The following is a 20,209-nucleotide window of genomic DNA, read 5'->3' on the forward strand; positions in this document are numbered from 1 at the left end:
AAAAAAAAAAAAGTCAGCAAAAGAACAAATTACCTGACTGGCAATACTATTCCCATCAATAGCAGAAGTGGAAAACAATAATTAAAATAGGTTGGAAAATAATTTGACAAGAAATTCTATATCCAGAAAACTATCATGTTGGAAGGAAAAAAAAAATAAAGATATGTCTAGACAATTAGGTTCTCAAAGTTTTACCTCTCTGGAGCCAATCATAAGGTGATTCAATTGAATATTAACCTACAGGCAATCTGTGGAAGTTAAAAAAGGGAAAGATCTAACATATTAGTGAGAAAACTCATCCAGTGGGCAACTAAGTAAACAATTCAACAAGTGAAAGTCCTGCAGTAGGTTTTTTTGTTGTTGTTTTTTGTTTTGTACCAGGAATCACACTCATGACCTTGCACTTGCTAGTAGTTTTACATTAATCATAAAAAGTACTAAGTTCAAACTAAATGAAACCTTACTGCCGAAGTGTTCATGAAAAAAACCAAAAGAACCGACAAGCCAAGCAGTATTTTAAGGGCATGGTAAACAACATATATTTTTCTTTTCACGTATTTTTCTTTTAATATATTTTTATTTTCACGATAGGGACAAAAGTAATTGGGTGAAAAAACAAATATTTGTAAAATAAAATTATACATCAGATGAACAGCACAATTTTAAGCAGTATGAGGAGCATCTAAAAAAAATAAACCATGTGATCTAAATGCTAAGAATATTATTCATGATGCTTAACATAGATTCAGAGAAAAAAATCTAGCCATTGCATTCCACTTGCTTGTAAAAAACATTCTTACGTACTCATAGCAATACTATTAGTTTCAACTACTAAACTCTACCTATAATCAAAACACAAGATGAATAAATATCAGTATAGAATAACAGTGTAAGAAGAGTTGAAAGGAAGACGTGGTTTGTATTGCTAATAACAGTGTAAGAAGAGTTGAAAGGAAGATGTGGTTTGTATTACTATGGTCAAACAGTGAAAAATCAAGATCATTGAAAGTTGAAGTGATAGAACTAGAGATTTGAGTATCTTGAAAGTAGAAAGAACAAAAGTGGAAGGGAGACAATGGAAAGATAGTGAGGTATTGACCACACAAAGTAACAAAATTAAAAGATAGTTAACAAAATTTCATAAATGAATTAGAATGCTTAAGTTTACTTTAATAATTTTTAATAGAGGCTATTCTTCCATTTCTCAAACATTCCTATTATTACAGCTTAATTCTGGGGATAATTATTACACATACGTTTTTGCTTTTTATAAAAGTCATTTAAAGCATCCAAGAGCTCTTTTTGGAAATCTTGTAAGATTTCTTTGAATGTTTAGTATATATCAAAGTATAGTATCCTAACTTCCATTTCTTGGTTTCAGTTCCAGAAATATTGGCAGAAAAAGTAAAAAGCTGACAGCTGGGTATAAGAATATTACAAGATGACTAATTATCTAAAATGTTTCTTTTAAAAGAACAGTTGCTACTAAATATTTCTCTGCTAACATTTGGTTTAAACCATAGCTACATGCATTTTACGGCATACTAGATTTGAACTTTGCAGCTGGTCTTTGACTTCCATCAACACCTTAAGAATGAAGTCTACAGCAAGGCTAAGCACATCTAAGCTCTGAAAACAGATTTCAAAACTACAATGCAAATCCACTTGAATACTTATACATGTGGTGTTTTTGCCTTAGTCGTTATAAAGTATTCCTTATATAAGTATTAGCTCAATTTAATTAAACAATTATGTGTGAATATCAATAGTTGTGATGTTTTCTGCAAAGGATATAAATAAGCATTACAGAATTGAGTGTAGGTGGCTAAATATGAAAGTGACAGACAAAAAGCTTAATGTCCAGTAATCCGTTTTTAGACGCCGGCCAAATAGCTCAGCGCATTGAAGAGCTTGCTTAGGCACAGTGCAGCGGCCAGGGGTTCCATCCCTGGTGTGCCGACCCTGGCCCGGGAGTGTGCTGAGATGGCACAAGCCTGTAGTCCCAGCATGGTGGCGCACACCTGTAATCCCAGCACTTGGGAGGCTGAAAACAGAAGAATCACTACAAGTCTGATCTACATAGTGAGACCCTGTAGCCCCTGTCCTTTAAAAAAAAAAAAGACTCTTCTTGCCCTAGAGGAAAAAGCATTGGTTTAGTATGTCTGAGGTCTGTACTTACAAGGTAGGTAACTGAAGCAAATACTACATGTAATTTCTAAGACCCATTCTCCTCACTGAAAAAAATGGAATTAAGCTCGTCTTCCTTTTCTTTTCTTTTTTTTTTTTTTTTGTATTTAGTACAGGGTCTACAGGGTCTCACTACACAGATCATACTCTTAGTGATTCAGCCTTCTAAGTGCTGGGATTACAGGGGTGCTACACCACAGCACCTAGAATCTGTGATCCCCATCCCTGCGTCTGCCTGCTTTAATCCACTGAGCTATCTGGCCAGCCCTTCCTTTTCTTTTTTACTGTACTGTTAATCACTTGGAAACATTTATTGTGCAATTGTTGTGCTAAACCGATGACACAGGCCTAAGATAAATAAAAGGGCATGCCTGACCTCAAAGTGCTCCTAGTCTAATGAGGAAGATATATAAACAAGTAAGTGTAATTTATCACATGTGATGTAAGACATAGAAGCTATAGAAATACAAAAAGGCAAAAGATTGATTCTGTCTGTGAGTATGTCCAGGCAAATATTACACCGATTACACTCAAAGTGCTCCTAGTCTAATGAGGAAGATATGTAAACAAGTAAGTGTAATTTATCACGTGTGATGTAATACATAGAAGCTATAGAAATATAAAAAAGCAAAAGATTGATTCTGTCTGTGTGTCCAGGAAAATATTACACAGATTACATATAAGCAGAACACAATGTGCTAGGCCAACAAGTTATTAGAAAAAGCAAGCACAACAAAAGGGTCTCATGTATACAGATGTGCCCCAATGGGTTCACACGCTCAGAGGTGGGGCTCTTAGAAGGTGTACCTATCAAGGGAGCCCTAATCTCATCCATGGATTATGAGTTCACAGCTGAATGTGGTGGGGAGGAGCTGGGTCCAATTGGGAGGGGGGTTGGTCGCTGAGGGAGAGATGATACAGGGTATATTCTTGCCCTTGCCTCTACCTCCCTCTCTCTCTGGCTCTCTTCCTGTTCTGTTTTCCAGCAGACATGAGGCAAGCAGCTTTGCTCTGCCATATGGGTCTGCCTTAGAGCCAGATGACCATGGACCTAAACCTCTGAAACTATGAGCCAACAAGGCTTCTCTGCTTTATGTTAGGTATTTCATTCTAGCAACAGAAAGGTGACTAATACAACTGCTAAGCAGTAGGAAGCAGGTTCAAAAAGACCTATCGGATGTAGAGTGGCTAGACTGTAAGGTATTCCATGAAGAAGGTGCACAAAATGAAAACAAAATAGGTAGCTGATGACAACTTGTGAGTATCATTACAGTAAATAATTAGACTGCACTTTATCCCAAAGTTAATGTACTTTAATAGTTTATCCTAAGATCACATGCATGAAGATCAAGAAAAGGAACATTGTAAAATTCAGATTCCTATGATTACAGATCTTCTGAATTAGAATGTTTAAGGGCTTGGTAACTTGCGCTTTAAAAAGTTTTTAGGTGATTCTTACAAATTATAAATTTGAGAAGAAGCAATGTAGGCCACAAGGAATCGCTAAGCGTTAAGCAGATCAATTTGTATTTTAGAGCAATCACTGTACCAGCACTGAGGAAGCAGTCTCAATCTCTCCCTGGGTGTCTTCCACAAAATCTATTTATTGTATACACAAAAATTCTGCTCGTTATTTCCTTATTTGATAATTTTGGCACTAACGTGGAAGGCAAGAAAAGAGCAGAAAGTAAACAGACAAGTTCGGATACATCAGTGATGCACACCCCAAATTTGGTGATCAGTTGGATCACCAAACTTTGACAAGTCAGGGAGGACAGAAGTGAGGTTATCAGAAATTCCTGACTTACGCAAATAGTGATGGTTTTAAATTAGAACAAAAAAAAATCACATAACAGAGATGCAAAAACCTTCTAAGTGTTAGGGACTACTAACTAGGCTCCTTTCCACAGCGCTCCCTATTCTTCTTATGCTAGATATGGATCATATTCATATTTTCTTCAAATTAAAAGTCATCCACACATGATACAGAAATTCACTCACGTTAAGCACTGATTGACATGTCTGTTTTGGGCACAGAATCCTGCTCTCTATGTAATACAAATACAGTGTGTGTTTGAAGAAAATAAAGCAATTGAAAATGTGGCTAAAATGGCCATTTTTGAGCATTTTGATATTTTGTCTAATAGTTTTTTCTGTGAATATGTTTGGATTTGTTTTGAATGGTTATGCTCATATGTTTTATATGCATATTTTGCTTCAAAAATACTTCCAATAACTGTAAATTCTTTATAAGCATTTTCTATGACTACCTATTTCTACGGAAAGTGTAAAACAGCTTACTTGTTAAATACTTAAACTGTTATAAATTACATAATGGTGCAAATGAAATTACTAGGTCAATGATATGTTAATTTTAAATGCCTAAAAATTGCCACTTGTTTTACAAAAGGCCTGAACCAAATCAGGCAAGTGGAGTTAAATAGCATGGTATCCTCTTTATGAAATCACCATTAGAAAAATATTCTTGCTAACCCCAAAACTATAAATATTGTATCACAGTATCTTAAAGTTTTATTTCTTTACCTGGCAGTGAAAAAATTTCCTATGGATTTGTATTTCATTGTTAGTGAACGGGCTTATCTTTTTGAGTTTTTGCTCATCTAGTATCTACAGGGGACTTGATGCTTTTGGAAATATTTGCAGATTAACGATGAACTAGGTGTGGTGGCACATGCCTATAATTCCAGTGCTCTGGGAGGCTGAGACAGGATCCCTCCTGGGCAACTCAGCGATACCCTGTTTTAAAATAAAAAGTCAGTGGAAAGGCCAGCATTCAATCCCTAGCAAAATGAATGCATACATACATACTTGTTTGCTGCATTTTGCTGAATTCTAATCCCAGTCTGGCCATCTTTTAACTTATCTATTTGTATGGGAGAGGGAAAGATAAAAGTGTCAATGTTTTGAGTCAAATGTAGTGAGCTTTTTGCCCTTATTAGGACACTATTTCTAATTCTTTTAAGTTTGGGAGATATATCCCTATTAAGATAAATGTCTTTTAATTAAAAAAAAAAACAGGATAAAGATATTAACTGTTTTACACTTAACTCTTCCATTTGCTTGGGCTTTATCTTGGCATCTAAGATGAAATAAAAATTCAAAAACTTTCTTTTTTTTTTTTTAAATTTTATTTATTTATGAGAGAGAGAGAGAGAGAGAGTGGTGTGTGTGTGTGGCCAGCTCAGCCCACCAGGGGGCGGGGCTGGCTGGCATGTGGCGCTGGGGGATCGAACCACGGTCCCTGTGCTTTGCTGAACTTGTTCTAAGTAGGTGCTTTAGACCACTGAGCCATCTCTCCAGCCCAAAAACTTTCATTTTCTTAAATATTTAACACTATCAAAATCATATGTAAGTCTTTTCTTTTTTCCTGATTTCTAATTCCCTTATCATATTCAAGAGTATGTTTCTGGGATTTCCCCTTTGCTTAACCTTATTAATAATGCTTATGCCAATATCAAAGTCTTACCCTAATTTTATAGTACATAGGGTCAGCCATCTTAGTTTAACTTAGCCCTGACATCAGGGCTTAGTTTAGCTCTTAGTATTCTGTCACTAGTCTTAGTTTTTCACTTAAAAGTTATCACTTTTCCCCTTTACAGCCACTGAGGCAAAAAATAATTATCTTTTAATTCCTCAAACACATTTTCTAAAAAAGAGAATTGTTATACCTGTAACTTAATGAGAAGTTACCCAGTATCTATAATAGAACTTCCCATTCAGAAACAGGATACCCCCTTCATGTCCCCAGGTGTCCAATTTTTGTGGCTGTTTCACAAAACATACATTTTTTCGTTAATATATTTTTATTTGCTCTTACTGCTATAAACTATTTTTTCATTATCTAAACAATTACTGCTCTCATAAAGAGCTATCAATTTAAAAACTATCTTATATCTAGTTCCTACATATTTTATTCATTCTAAAAAATCCCAGTTGATTCCTGGATTTTCTAGGAAGTCAATCAGATTACATTAAAAATGGGAATGGGAACTGAGTAGCTTCGTCAGTTATTTATTCCTCTTCATTTAAATACTATATCAATAGAAACTTAATATAGTATTTTAACAAGGTATAACTCAAAATAGCTACCTTAAATAAAATAAGAGCAGGCCAGCTAAATAGTTCAGCAGATTAAAGTGCCTGCAAGCAGGCGCAGGAGCCAGGGGTTCAATCCCTAGGCCTGCTGTGCCGGCCGCTGAGACTGAGATTGAGACTAGGTGTGGTGGAGTGCACCTATAATCCCAGCTCTTGGGAGGCTGTAAACAGGTGGATTATTGCAAGTTCTATTTAGTAGTGAGACCTTGAACACCCTGTAGACCCTTCCCTAAAATACAAAAAAAAAAAAGCAAAGATAATTCCTCTATTAAGTAGGGTTAGTATCAAGTAAGAATTTTGAGTAACAATAAGAATTATTTTAAGAATGCAAAAATTCCTTAAAATGCCAGTATAAACAGATGTGTACTCTCATGAGTGAACCCACACCCATTTAAAATATTGCATCTATTTGATACATTGCATACACAAGTTTAACATTAAATTTTTAATCAACATATACTCTCTCTGGCAGCACATATACTAAATTTTTAATTGACACATAGTAAATGTATGTGAAATTTAACATAGAATTTCAATATATTTATACAATGTAATGATCACTTACACACTTTAGGTTACTGAATATACATTGTATCTTTGTTAAAAAAAAAACTCCCTGAATAGGGTAGTATATATAATCTACATACATTTTACTTTATAAGTGATTTCAGATACTTTTGAAGGAAATTGTTGACCCTGTACCTTTCACACACTATTTTTACTGTTCACTATTATATAGTGACTAACATGCTGCCAAGCATAGGGGTTATTCAACAGGCTGGAAACAATGTTTAATCTTTCAACATTATTTTTAAAAGCATAAATATACATATATGGTGCTATTTTCACAGCTCTAAGTCTGATGATACTTTTGAACCACCTCCTTATGTTTTACAAGTCTGAAATTTCATTACTGAATGGCTAGTGACTACAAGGGAAGTTTCTGGAGTGTTATATTCCAGAAATGAAATCCTAAAAATATATGATCCTTGTGTATAGAGATAATATTGTCTTTGAAAAAATCTCTTAAATCACCTATGACACATGTGAATTTTGTTTTTTGGTGAATATATACATATCCATCTTATTGTGTACAGAACGTTTTGCATAGATACAATGTATGTATAGCAACTTACAATGCACAATAGTTTACAGGCAGTATATGAAATGCATAATTGTGATTTCATGCATGAGTGACCACATGAATTATGTATCAAAGAATGCAGAGATGATAGTTTGTTATGGCTGCATCAGTAAACCACCATGGGAACCAACAAAAGTTTGGTTAGGCTCTAATGAGCCTAAGCTGCAGCTTTTCTTCCACGAACAAACTGTTGTTTCTTTGGTTGAGTACTAGAGGTTGAGCACTAAGAAGGTTGCATGAACATGACGTATGTCTGAATAACAGAATCACACTGAACATGGTAAGATATTTATACCCAGGCACTAAGGACAGCAAATCCACATGTTTAATCTCAGGATGTGAATGCAATATTTAAGATATCATTCTGAGTATATACAGTTTCATGTAAATTAAGTGGTATGAAATTCCACTGTACTCACTGGATATTTCCTAACCTTTGAAGTTGAGGACTATACATGTGTAGTGAAACATTAATGGGAAGATCAAGGAACCTAATGATATGGGGTTTTTTTGGGGGGGGGCAGGCTCAGGATGCCTTAAGGGCAAGTCTGGTTAGGCATGAGGATCTGGGGATTGAACCATAGCATCTTGAGATGGACTGCTTTGCTTAAGCAGGCATTTAAACAACTGTGCTAATGGGCAGGGGCCCCTTTGTTTTCTTTCTTTCTTTTCTTTTTTTTGGTGGAAACAGGGACTGAACTCAGGCCCTTGCACTTGCCATGCAAGCACTTATTCCACTGAGCTACCACCCCGGCCCCAAGGAAACTAATGAAAATTAGTGCATAAAAAAGTACAAAACATTTTCATTCCTCAGATTCATGATATTAAGTTTGAGTTTGGGAACTCAAAATGTACTCTAGGGTACATTTAGAAAAATCAAAGAAATTGTCTCCTACCACGCTTTAGCTAGAATTATTTGTCATACCATTTAAATCTAAGTATTGGGCCGGTGAGATAGCTCAGTGGTCTAAAGCGCCTGCTTAGGCAAGCTTAAACAAAGCATGGGGACCGCATTTTGATCCTGGCACCACATGCCGCACCAGCCCTGCCTCCCAGGGTAGGCTGAGCCAGCCACACCAAAATAATAATAATAATAATAATAGATATCTAAGTATCATAGTCACAATCTCAGAGTATAGAAACAAACTCCTGGTCAATAATAAAACAGTATTACAGCAGTCTAATGTCCCAATGTTGTTTTCATTTTGAGTAAACCTCATCTCTACCCCTAAAGAAACTAACTTGTATATTTCTACATGCATTATCAATGGTTGGTGGGCTGAGGATGTAGCTCAATGGTATAGCACTTGCCTAGTATGCACAAAGCCCTAGGTTCAATATCTAGCACAAAAATAAAGTTAAAAATATTTGCAAGTTCCTAATAAAAATTATTCTCTAAAATATCAGGAAAAAACCTGAACATTTCAGGGGCCCGGGAGATGGCTCTGTGGAATAAGCGCTTCCCTGGCAAGCGCAAGGGCCTGAGTTCAATCCCCGGTTCTGCAAAATAAAAATAAAAATTTAAATTTAAAAAAAAATCTGAACATTTCAGACAAAGATTGCTGATACTTTCTGAAACACTCTCCATGTAAATTATAACTATATATGTAAATATATATATATATATATATATATATATATATATATATATATATATATATATATATAATTTCCAGTACCAGGAATCAAAACTCAGGACCTTGCACTTGCCAGGCAGGCACTTATGCCACTGAATTATCTCCCTAGTCCCATATATATATATATATATATATATATATATATATATATAGTTTTTGAAAGTGTATTTTCTATTATTATCCTGGTTTAGAAATTAAGTTGTTTCTTCCTCAACTTGAGAAAAATAAATTACTTTGAATGATGTCAAGAGAAGTTTTGCCAAAACTCCTAAAGAGGTAAGAAAACATAAACCACATGTGTTTGCTATATACTTAAATATGACCCAAGTCTCATTTATATTGTACCAACAATAATACTGAACCAAGGATGAAGCTCTAGAAACTTTTATCTGTGATACTGGGCAGCTATATTAGCGATTAAAGGGAAATACACTAATATACATGGAAAATAATCAAAACACATGACTTCTTTATGTATGACTTGTAATGACTTATTCAATGTCCAATCAGCATATACTACATTATTAAGAAAATGGTATCTATATGTAAGAATAAATAATGTAAGAACTTCATTGAAGGAATACAAGCAGCTGTTATATAGGACCCAAAGTTTGTATAAAAGAAACTATGTGACAGTATGACACAAGCAGTGTGTCTTTAGTGCATGAAGAGGAAATACCTAGAGCATGAAACAAGTATTGCATCAATGGCAGTGTTATTAGGCTATCTGCTGGAGATTCTGAAATTCCAGGAATAGAGAAAAGTAACTCCATAGGAAACTCAAGACTAGATCTGAATAATGTACATCTACACCTGGCAAGCACAAGGTCCTGAGTTTGACTCACTTAATAATACCTGCCTTTATGTTTTCATCTCTATGAAGCTAAATCTTCATTTGGATTCCTATAGTTAGAACGACATTTTTGGAAGTTTCACAGACCAAAAAGGCAACAGTAAAAGAACTGATAAATATGTTTTTTAGAAGGCAAACTTATTAACTAACCAGAAACTGAATCCATTATTGAATTTATTTATTTTTTCTGTATTTAGGGCAGGGTCTACAGGGAGTACAGGGTCTCACTACATAGATGAGAGTAGTGATTCTCTTGTTTACACCTTCCCAAGCACTGGGATTACAGTCGGGCGCCACCACACCCAGTCTCAATAGCCGGCTCAGCACGCCCCGGAGGCGGGGCCCGCACAGCATGCAGGGGATTGGTTCCTGGCCACTGCGCTCTGCCGAAACAGAATTATTAAATTTTGAAACAGGCAATTCATCACATAATGTTAAAAGTTTTAAAATAAATCAGTGAATATATGATTCTTACTTTCAAAGAACTTGTCAAAGATGTTTACTGAATGCTTACTACATGCTAAGCACTGTCCTGAATGCTCCCACATATCACTGACTTAATCTTCATGATAACATTATGATGCAGGTAGTAGGTTATCCCTCTTTCTGATGTAGGTCATTTGTCTTTTACAAATGAGAAAATATGTACTATCCAGAGAATATTTAACTCAGACATGTTAAATAGCCTACTGAAAATTACAAAACTTGTAATCCCCAGTCAGGATCTAGATCACATCCTCTTAGCTATTAAGATATATATTCAGAATAAGAAAGGAAAAATTAAAGCAGCCTATGTTATGAATTTTCTAAGACTATGAATTTTCTAAGACCACAGTTAGGAATTTTCTAAGACTATCCAAACTCCAATTTTTTTTTTCCTGTTTTCAGATTACTTGCCCAAATTTTGGATAGGGAAAAATTATTCTTACATTCATATTCAATGAAAAACTCCACAACATAGTACATTTAGCTCTGCTTTAGTAGGTACATACTATTATTAACAAAGATGATTTTAAGGAAATCTGGAGTCTGACAGTATCACTAAGAAACCTGAAAGTTGGTCATTTCTAATGAATAATAAAAAAAAGAAATCACTGTATAAAGCCAGTAAGTATAAAATTACATTTCCAAAATAGAACTGTTTCCTTTCCGTGCTGTTTGTTATATATAGTTTCATTCCAGATTAGCTTAAAAAGTATATAATTTAAGTACTTTATGGACAATTTTCCTCATGAATTGTGATTTATATTTGATGATGTATTTTGTAAACCTATAATTCAGAGAATAGTAGCTGATTTAACACTAACACTACCACCATCAAAGTTTTCAACCTCTGAACAAATTAACTTTCTAAGGGGGGGATATTTAGGCTCAAGGTAGTCAGCTGTTTTCAAATACAGGATTACTTTCAGGTTGAAACGTACAATAAATCCATCATGAAAGTACCTGAAAAAAGTCTCAAAAGGAAAAATAAGCCACAAAAATCTGCCTACCTTGCTGAAAAATATTGAAAATAAACAATATCTGATTACTAAAGCAGTTTGTTGGCCGGCCAAATAGCTCAGATGATTAAAGTGCCTGCAAGTGGTGTAGGGGCCAGGGATTCGATACCCAGGCCTGCCATGATGGCCCCGTTCCACCCCTGGGGTGCACTGAGACAGCAATTGAGACTGGGCATGGTGGCGTGGGCACCTATAATCCCAGCACTTGGGATGCTATAAACAGAATCACTATGAGTCCGATGTAGAAGTGAGACCCTTCCCTAAAATACAGAAAAAAATAAAAAGCTTTTTTTTTTTTTTAAAGCAGTTTGTTGGTTAAAGAATACTGAAAAATTGAAACTAACCTGAACAATAATGGGAAAAAATAACTTTCTGATTAAGGACAATGATTTTTGTTATCTTTCCATAGATTTGCCTCAATAACTGAAGAAAGAATTAGGACGGAAAAAAAAAGGTTTGCTATAACTCTGGAAGTATGTTTCTAAGATTAGAACATATTTTCCTGAAAACTATCTTAATAGGAAGGGTTACCTAGGGAAATTATAGAACATATTTTCCTAGAAGTCTTTAACAAGGGAGGATGATGTCCAATGTCTATTAAGAGTATTATGACAGGTCTGCTGGCTGTCCTAATCCTAGCAACTGCTGTGTGGTGATGACCTAGTCTACATGCCTGTCAGTCGTTTCACCATTTCCAATGCCAGTAAGCAAATGACCAAACCTGGCAATAAGTTTAGTTTTCTAAAGTCACTGATGTGAAAGGGAAAAAAAAAAAATCCTTTGACCTGTTCTTTTCCAATGGCAGCTTTTGGCTGACACAGAATTTTAAATAGAAGCATTCAAATACGGGCAAATTCATAAGCAAGCAGACAGAAAATTGTAGTTTCTGAAAATGCAAGACACTGAGATAGACTGCCCCTCAGGGAGTGGCTTACTTACCACTTACCCTTCTCAGAAATCAGAAACAGACTTTAAACACAAGGAATCTCACAGAGTCTGGGAACTGTAAAAAAAACCTTAGAAATTCTGCAAGTGAAGAACAAGCTCTGAAAGGTCAAGATCTAGACTAGCTCATTAATAAGTGGATGCAGAATCCCTACTTTCTCATCCTGAATCAATGTTATTTTTCAACATAACACACAACCTCTTAAATTTTCAATCTTCACTTAAAATGTCTCCAGATATCAACAGAAATACGTACCTTAATAAATAACTTAGATATATTTTTTTCTTTTGGAGTGCTATGTGTGGAACCCAGGGTCTCAAACGTATCAAGCAAATATTCTACTACTGAGCTATGCCTCTCAATCTCTTTTTCAGATATGGTCACACCAACTTGTCTAGGATGGCCATGAACTTGTGACCCTCTTATTCCAGCCTCCCTAGTAGCTGATATTGCAGGCATGTGTCACCACAACTTCCCAAAAAGTAATTCTTATATACTTCAAATTTATATTTAAAAAAAATCAATTAAGACTGGCCATGTAGTAATTTACCTATGTTTCACTACTTTTTTGGGAGGGGCACTACCTTTTAAAGTGTAGAGCTATACTAACAGAAATATAAGAAAAATATTTATTTCCAAATATGGTTCTATTTTAAAAAAAGATCCTTAATATTGATTATCTAATATCCAGGCACTATGCTAAGAGCTGAGACTACAAGGTGTACATAACATAGTCTGTTCAAACACCTATGCTCAAAATGCTCTTCAGGAATATTGCCTTGCATTTCTGCAGTACTTGATAAGACACTCAATGATTTATGAAAATTATATTCATAGTAGAGTGATCCTACTGTTGTACAATTTTCTTCACACCCCAATACTGATTGCTTTGGGTCTACTAAACAAGTATCTAAAATCTGATATGTATAGTCTAGACATTTCAAACACAGATTTCTTTTTTTTTTTTCCTTTTCTGGTATTGGGGTTAAACCAGAAGAGCTCAAACACTGACGTATATACCTCTAGACCTTTTTATATTTGGAGACAGGGTACTGCTAAGTTGTTCAGAGGGGAAATGTCTGGATTAAATGGAATTCCTTGTTTTACTATTCTGAGGAATTTCCGTGGTGGTTTTACTAGTTTACGCACCCAATAACAAAGTAAAAGGTTTGCCCCTCCCCCCCGCCCCGGGCAGTATCCATAACAATTTGTTATTACTTCTTTTTTGTCTGTTTGTTTTTTAGGATAGCCATTCTTTTGGAGTAAGATGAAATCTTAGTGCTGCTTTGGCCTTAAACTTATAATCTTCCTGCCTCAGCCTCTTAGCAGCTAAAGTTACCACAGTGCGCCACCACACTCTATTAGACTTGTTTTTAATACATTTAATACATGTATTTCAAATGGCAATGCTGGGCTGGGGAGATAGCTCAGTAGAATAAGTGCTTTCCTGGCAAGTGCAAGGGCCTGAGCTCAATTCCCAGTTCCGAGAAAAAAAAAAAAAAAAAGATTTCAAATGGCAAAGCTGGCCGTGACAGAAATACTTCTTTGTTACAAATGCAGTATATGCTGGAAGCTACTAAAATTTAACCATTTATAAAGGAGTACAACTTGGACAAATTGCTATGCCACTAATATAATATCTGTCAGGCCAAATATAAAATATATCATTCTTATACTAGATGTAAATTAAAAATAATTTATTTATTTCTTTATTTATTTATTTATTTATTTATTTTGGTGGTACCAGAGATCAAACTCAGGACCTTGTGCTTGCCAGGCAAACACTTATTCCACTGAGCTATCTCCCTGGCCCCTAAAAATAATTTATGTATACCTTTTATTTAACAATTGTAACTAACAGTTTTGGATTATTCATAGTATCTAAATCATATGAGTTAATCAGTAAGCAAAACATTACAACTCCTAGTCTACCCAGATACAAAAGTAGGCAAAATGTGATAATCCTCAGCTCCCTCATGCACACATGAAGTAGCAGTCTGGGATTGGAATTCAGTCTCTTAGGCACCTAGACCAGAGCTCTCTAACACATAATAAAAAAGTTCTACTTTAAGTAATGCAAAATTTGGGGAAAATGATAGTTCTAAGCTATCACTTTTATTACAAACCTACAAACTCTTTTTTTTTTTTTTTTACAAAGCAATCCTCTTTTATTCTTACATATATTACATTCTGATATTTTCTTTTTTTAAAAAAATTTTTTATTGATAAACAGATAGCAATGAGACAGTTTCAAATCAAATCAGAAGTACAGTTTCAACAAATAACACACTGCATATATTCTTCTTAGTGGTTAATTGCTGTACAAGATGCGGACTTGAGATCCTATTTACAAACACCATTAGAACAAATCACTCTATTCATTAAGAGAATGCAACTATATATCTATCCTAACCACTATGCATACACAGATACAAAATGGACATTGATCAAACCTACAAACTCTTGATTGGAGTATTTTATCTTTAAACCCTCTGAACTATATAGATGGGGAGGGAAAGAACAGCTAAAAATTCCTTAGCTAGGATCAAATGACTCACATAAAGAATTTTTTAAAATATTTACTTGTAATTTTATTGCACAAACATTTGCAGTACATAATGTTTACATTCCTTGTAGGGAGCTGGTAAACCAAACAACACACTTTCTCTCCCAACCCTTCGCTGGTGTGTGTGCGCGTGCTCTCTCTCTCTCAATCCCTTTCCCATCTGCATCAGCTCTACTTCCAGGTTTCCTGCCAAATCTTTGGGTTTTTTTTTCATTTCTTTTCACTCCCTTTTCTTCTTTACTCCATCTCTTGTTCCTCTTCCCATCATTTTGCTTCTATTTACTGAGTTTCTCAGTAAGAGAAACCATTTTTGATATTCAAGCCTGTGTGTCTGATTTCACTTACTATTATGGTCTCAAAGTGTCTCCATTAAGCTATGAAAGACTCAAGTTTATCCTTTATGGTACCATATTACTCCATTATATGTAAATGCCACATTTTCTTTTTCCATTCATCTGTTGCTGAGCATGTAGCTCAGAGGTAGCCATTATAAACTGTGCTGCTGTAAACTCGCGTGTGCATATGCCACATCGTATGATGTCTTTAACTCTTTGGGAAAGATATTTAGAAGGGGAATGGCTGGATCAAATGGAATTCCTATTTTTATTATTCTGAGGAATCTCCATACTGATTATCATGGTGGTTGTATTAGTTTACATTCCCAATAAAAAAGTAGGTTTCCTTTTCCCCACAGCCTCTATGACCATTTGTTATTACTTGATTTTTTAAAAAAACTTTTTTGAGGACAGCCATTCTTTCTGGAGTAAAATGAAATCTCCAGTCTTCAAGTTGAATCATATTTCACTGCATATAGCCTATTTCTCTTCTACATCCTAATACTTCAGCTTCTCCTATCAATGGATTTTAATTTTTCTATTAGTATTTTTCCAAAAAGATCAATTAAGTTCATTTTCACGTAAACTTAAGGAGAAACACAGGCAAACAATTTCAACTCATAGAGAAGACTGGTAGGAGGCTTCACAGAGCAATATATTATGCATCAGGTTATTTTCAATACTACCAAATGAACAAATTACTATGTAAAATGAAGAAATGCAGAACCCAAATAGAGAAAAATGTCAACTTTAGACCACAACTGCTAATCTGATACTGAGAACTGGTTCTTATCAGAAGATCAATTTTTCTTCTATTTCCTTTATCACCTAGAAATTACTCTAATAACCTCTAACTTTTAAGGTTTGGTAAATAGAAATTTTACCCACATCTCTTGGTCTTTTTTCTTAATACATTATTAATTTTAATGTGTTCCATTCTTTTGAATGCTTAAGTCTAATTTTACTCTTCCTTGGCAAATGTATAAGGTCATCAATTTAAACTCTCCCTCACATTTAGTCACACACACACACACACACACACACACACACATACTCACACAAAAACTGGCTTTCATTTACATTGGCAGGTTAAATTTTAGTCATAATTATTTCCCAAGTAAGTGGACCAACACCTGGCTGTCTGGCAATAGAATTGGGTTCACAGAAAATGAAACCAAAAGCTACAGTGGTTTTTGGTCTCTACACCTGCAGCGCTAGCAATTTGCAAAATTAAAAACAGAACTTATCATAAAGTGTGCCCTTGTATCTCACATAAGTTTACTCATGAGATCAAACACCTCCTAAAAGGAAGATTTTTAAAAAAATTTTTTTTATTTTTTGGCGGAACTGGGGATTGAACTCAGGCCCTTGCACTTGCCATGCAAGCACTTACTCTACTGAGCTATTTCCCCAGCCCCCTCTTTAATTTTTTTTTTTTTGTATTGTTTTAGGGAATCGTCTACAGGGTGTTCAGGGTCTCACTACTAGATCAGTCTTGTAGTGATCTGCCTATTTTACAGCCTCCCAAGTGCTGGGATTACAGGCATGCACTACCGCGCCCAGTCTGAAAGAAGATTTATTAAGTTCTAGAACCAGTTCAACAACTCTCTTGGAGCTACATTATCTCATTTAATTCAACTTTATTGAGTAGTAATTATCCTCCTTATACAGATTAGGAAATCTATCCTCAGTAATCCTGCCACTATGAACCAAGACACATTAGACTTTAAAGCAAATGTTCTTAGTACTTACAGAATTTTAAGGACAGATGACTAAATAACACAGAGCAGTGATGGTTAACCTTTTAGAGTTTTCAATGACATAAAACAGCCCACTGCACAATGTGTATGCGGTAGGTTCACGACTGATACAGAATAGCTAGTATAATCCCTATATGTTACAGATGAAGAGGAAGCCTAAAGTGACTGACATTCGCCCTAAGACAATGACTGTGGTTAAAATGGGGATCTGAATTCAAGTTTTCTGATTTCCAGTGCAGCAATGTATCTAATAACGATTGTTATGTTCAGCTATATATATGTGTGGACATGTGTGCACATGCACTTGGGGTTCAAGGTCCCTCAATATAATTTATAACATCTCACACGTCTTCAAATGAAATTCTTATCTGTGGTTATGTAGGGACATACATTTTTAGGACCAAAATATTAAATTATCAAAACTATTGGTCAAGAGCAAAAACTTGATTGGTACTTAGGAATTACTACATACTGTTAAGTCTCTCTCCAAAGTATTTATTTATTCAATCATGTGCCTATAATGTACTGACTGATTGGCAATAAAAACACAACTTATTTAAGACAGAAGTCTGTTTACATCCTGGGGGAAGATATAGACAAGCAATTACAACGCAGTGGGGTCAGAGCTATAGCAGTAAGAGTGCAAGATGCCACAGGATCAGGAAAATGGACATGTTGCCCAGATTGGGCTTTTCAAAGGAGGGGAGGAGAAAGATGAGTAGGAGTCAGTTAGTTAAAAAAGGAGTATTAAGTACACATGTTTCAGGAAGTACAAACAGGATTTGCTCATGAGACCATGCAAAGACCAGGGGAGTTGCAGGAGTAGGGAAAAGAAACTGAACCTACAGAAGCAAGGACAAGAATATTCAGGTCCTCGAAATCAAGGGTTTTATAATCTTGTTGGTCAGCATTACCTAACCTTTAAAACAAACAAAACACAAATGTGTGAGGCTCTAGCTCAGACCAATTACATCAGAAACTCTGAGGATCAGACTCTGGTATTAGCATTTTTTCAACTCCTTAGAAGATTCTAACATGTAGCCAGCATATACAAACCACTGTTTAAACTCTGAAAACAGAGTTTCATTACTACAAATATGGGAAAAGCTGATTGCAAGAAATTAGATCTTTCTGGGCCTAGGTTCTGCAGTCTGACTAAAAATGAGCTGGAACAGATTAGATATGATAGAGTGAAAGGAGTCTGAACACGGTTTTGTTGATGGGTATCACCAGACACCTGTCTGGCCTCAGATAATATCATTTCCTAGAGATAGTAATACTTTTCTGTCTACACGATTGTTGTACAGCTCAAGAGTAGTAACACTTAAAACACAAACTGTGATTACCATAAAATTAACCATAATATTCTAACTTATGGTCCTACAGCTGAATAGCTTTTAAAATCATAAATATTTTTACTGGAGATGAAATATTTTGAGAAGTTTAACAAACACATTTTATTTTAAAAATCACTCCTACTTGGCAATTTAAGATAGAGAATAATAAAACAGAAAAGTGATTCTTTACTAGTACTCTAGCTGTTGAAGACATCAAATGGTATTAAGTTAGCTTTCTTCAAAATAAACCGAACAGAGCAAATGCCCTTTCCACAATAATTACAATTAAAAAAAAAAAAAAATTCAGTAAAGGGCTAAAAAGACATAAGACAAATACTATGTCATCTTTTAGGGGAAAAAAAGTCCCTGTGATCTACTTTTAAAAAGTATTTTATTTCTAAATTTAGGTGTTTTTTGAGGGACTACAGACTTGGGATGGAGAGGATCTTATCCTGACAGGAAGGAAGTTCTGCCCCCAGGACTGTTTCATGCAGCCATTCTTTTTTTACAGCATCTTGTGGGAATATACGTAGTCAATGACAGTATATACTTTCACGAGTTCGTTTTGCAGTTTAACTGTGTGGAATGTCCCTCTTAAACACTATATACAATTAATTTTCTTAAACTTTAAATAAAATCACTGTGCTGTATTTACACGTGATTTATTTTTAATTCTTCACGTTCAACTGACAGGATACATTTCAACCTTATACTTAGTTAATGATAAAGTGCTGGTATTTGTTACTTTCTTAATTCCCTCAGGATACTATTGCCATTCTGATGTTCTACATTTCTTTCAATCGCCTATTTTGTGATTTTAATAGTAAAGCACTTATTTTGAAAAACGCACAAAAACTTCTGAAAACAAATTATAGATCAAATTTTATTTACTTCTGTCATCCAAAAACACAAGCCCCAAAAGTAAGATTAAAAAACAAAAACAAAAACAACCTTTAAAAGCATCATCTATCTCTCCCCCACCTACCCACTCCCCACAGGGCTCTCCTTAATTTTGACTGATGACCCTGCATAACAGTTAATCTGATAATTAAAAATTTCCACAACATGTAATACTTAGATGGAGATCTAATCAGAATGCAATGCGTCAGAAAAAAAAAATCTTAAAACTCGAATACAGAGACATGCCAGCAAATTCTTACACTGCAGTTGCTTTGAAAAACACTGGATATTCTGATTTAACCAAACTAATTTAGTAACCTGGGTTAAGTATTTTCCAGGACTCTCCTTACCACACCAGCAGAGCACATAAATTCTGTACGTGCAATGTAAACAACCAAGACGATCTCCTTTCTAAGCAGGAAAACATTCGACCAATATTGCCTAATGTGGTTTAAAAGTTGCAGTAGAAATCACCAGTCTTGAGTTACCAGAAATTTATCTAACCAAGTTTTCCAGGTGTTCTCCCCGGCCTTACAAACTACCATCCGAAACATCACCCCAAAACCCACTCTCTGCATGTTCACAAAAGCGCAGTGGTGGAATGAGGAAGCTTCGCCAAGACGAAATCACAACTCTAATTCATTAAAAAATATGCAGACTGTTCTACAAAGCCCTCTTTTGTCGTGCTTCTCACTCTGTATAAAGCTGCGTGAACAGCTCCCCAATTATTGACATCTAGGAAAATAGCTTTCGATTCCCAAGTCTAGTAACATGGTTGGCCACCATCACTACTTCTTTAGCATCCTAAAATAAACCCCTAAAGCCGCGGTCAAAACACACTAGCTAAAACGCCTGGTGTTTACACAGCCCAAACCTGGGCGCTACCCTATCTTCCCGAGCCACTTAGGAGCTAAGAACGAGGCATC

At 35.3% G+C, this 20,209-nt stretch overlaps 1 protein-coding gene across 3 annotated transcripts in view; it reads right to left on the reverse strand.

The window, feature by feature from the left end:
- Pik3ca (phosphatidylinositol-4,5-bisphosphate 3-kinase catalytic subunit alpha) overlaps window positions 1–12,442 on the reverse strand; it is a 68,601-nt gene extending 56,159 nt beyond the window's left edge. The window contains exon 1 of one of the 3 annotated variants that reach the window (XM_023699080.1): window positions 12,386–12,442. The gene's annotated coding sequence lies outside the window, so the exon portion shown is untranslated. Of the gene's footprint in view, window positions 1–4,731; window positions 4,752–12,378 lie in introns of those variants that run through there. The other 2 variants (XM_004639330.2, XM_023699083.1) reach the window with 2 other exon arrangements.
- Window positions 12,443–20,209: the final 7,767 nt, after the last annotated feature.

The sequence above is a fragment of the Octodon degus genome, unplaced genomic scaffold, assembly GCF_000260255.1.
Source record: "Octodon degus isolate 3935 unplaced genomic scaffold, OctDeg1.0 scaffold00110, whole genome shotgun sequence".
Lineage (NCBI taxonomy): Eukaryota > Metazoa > Chordata > Mammalia > Rodentia > Octodontidae > Octodon > Octodon degus.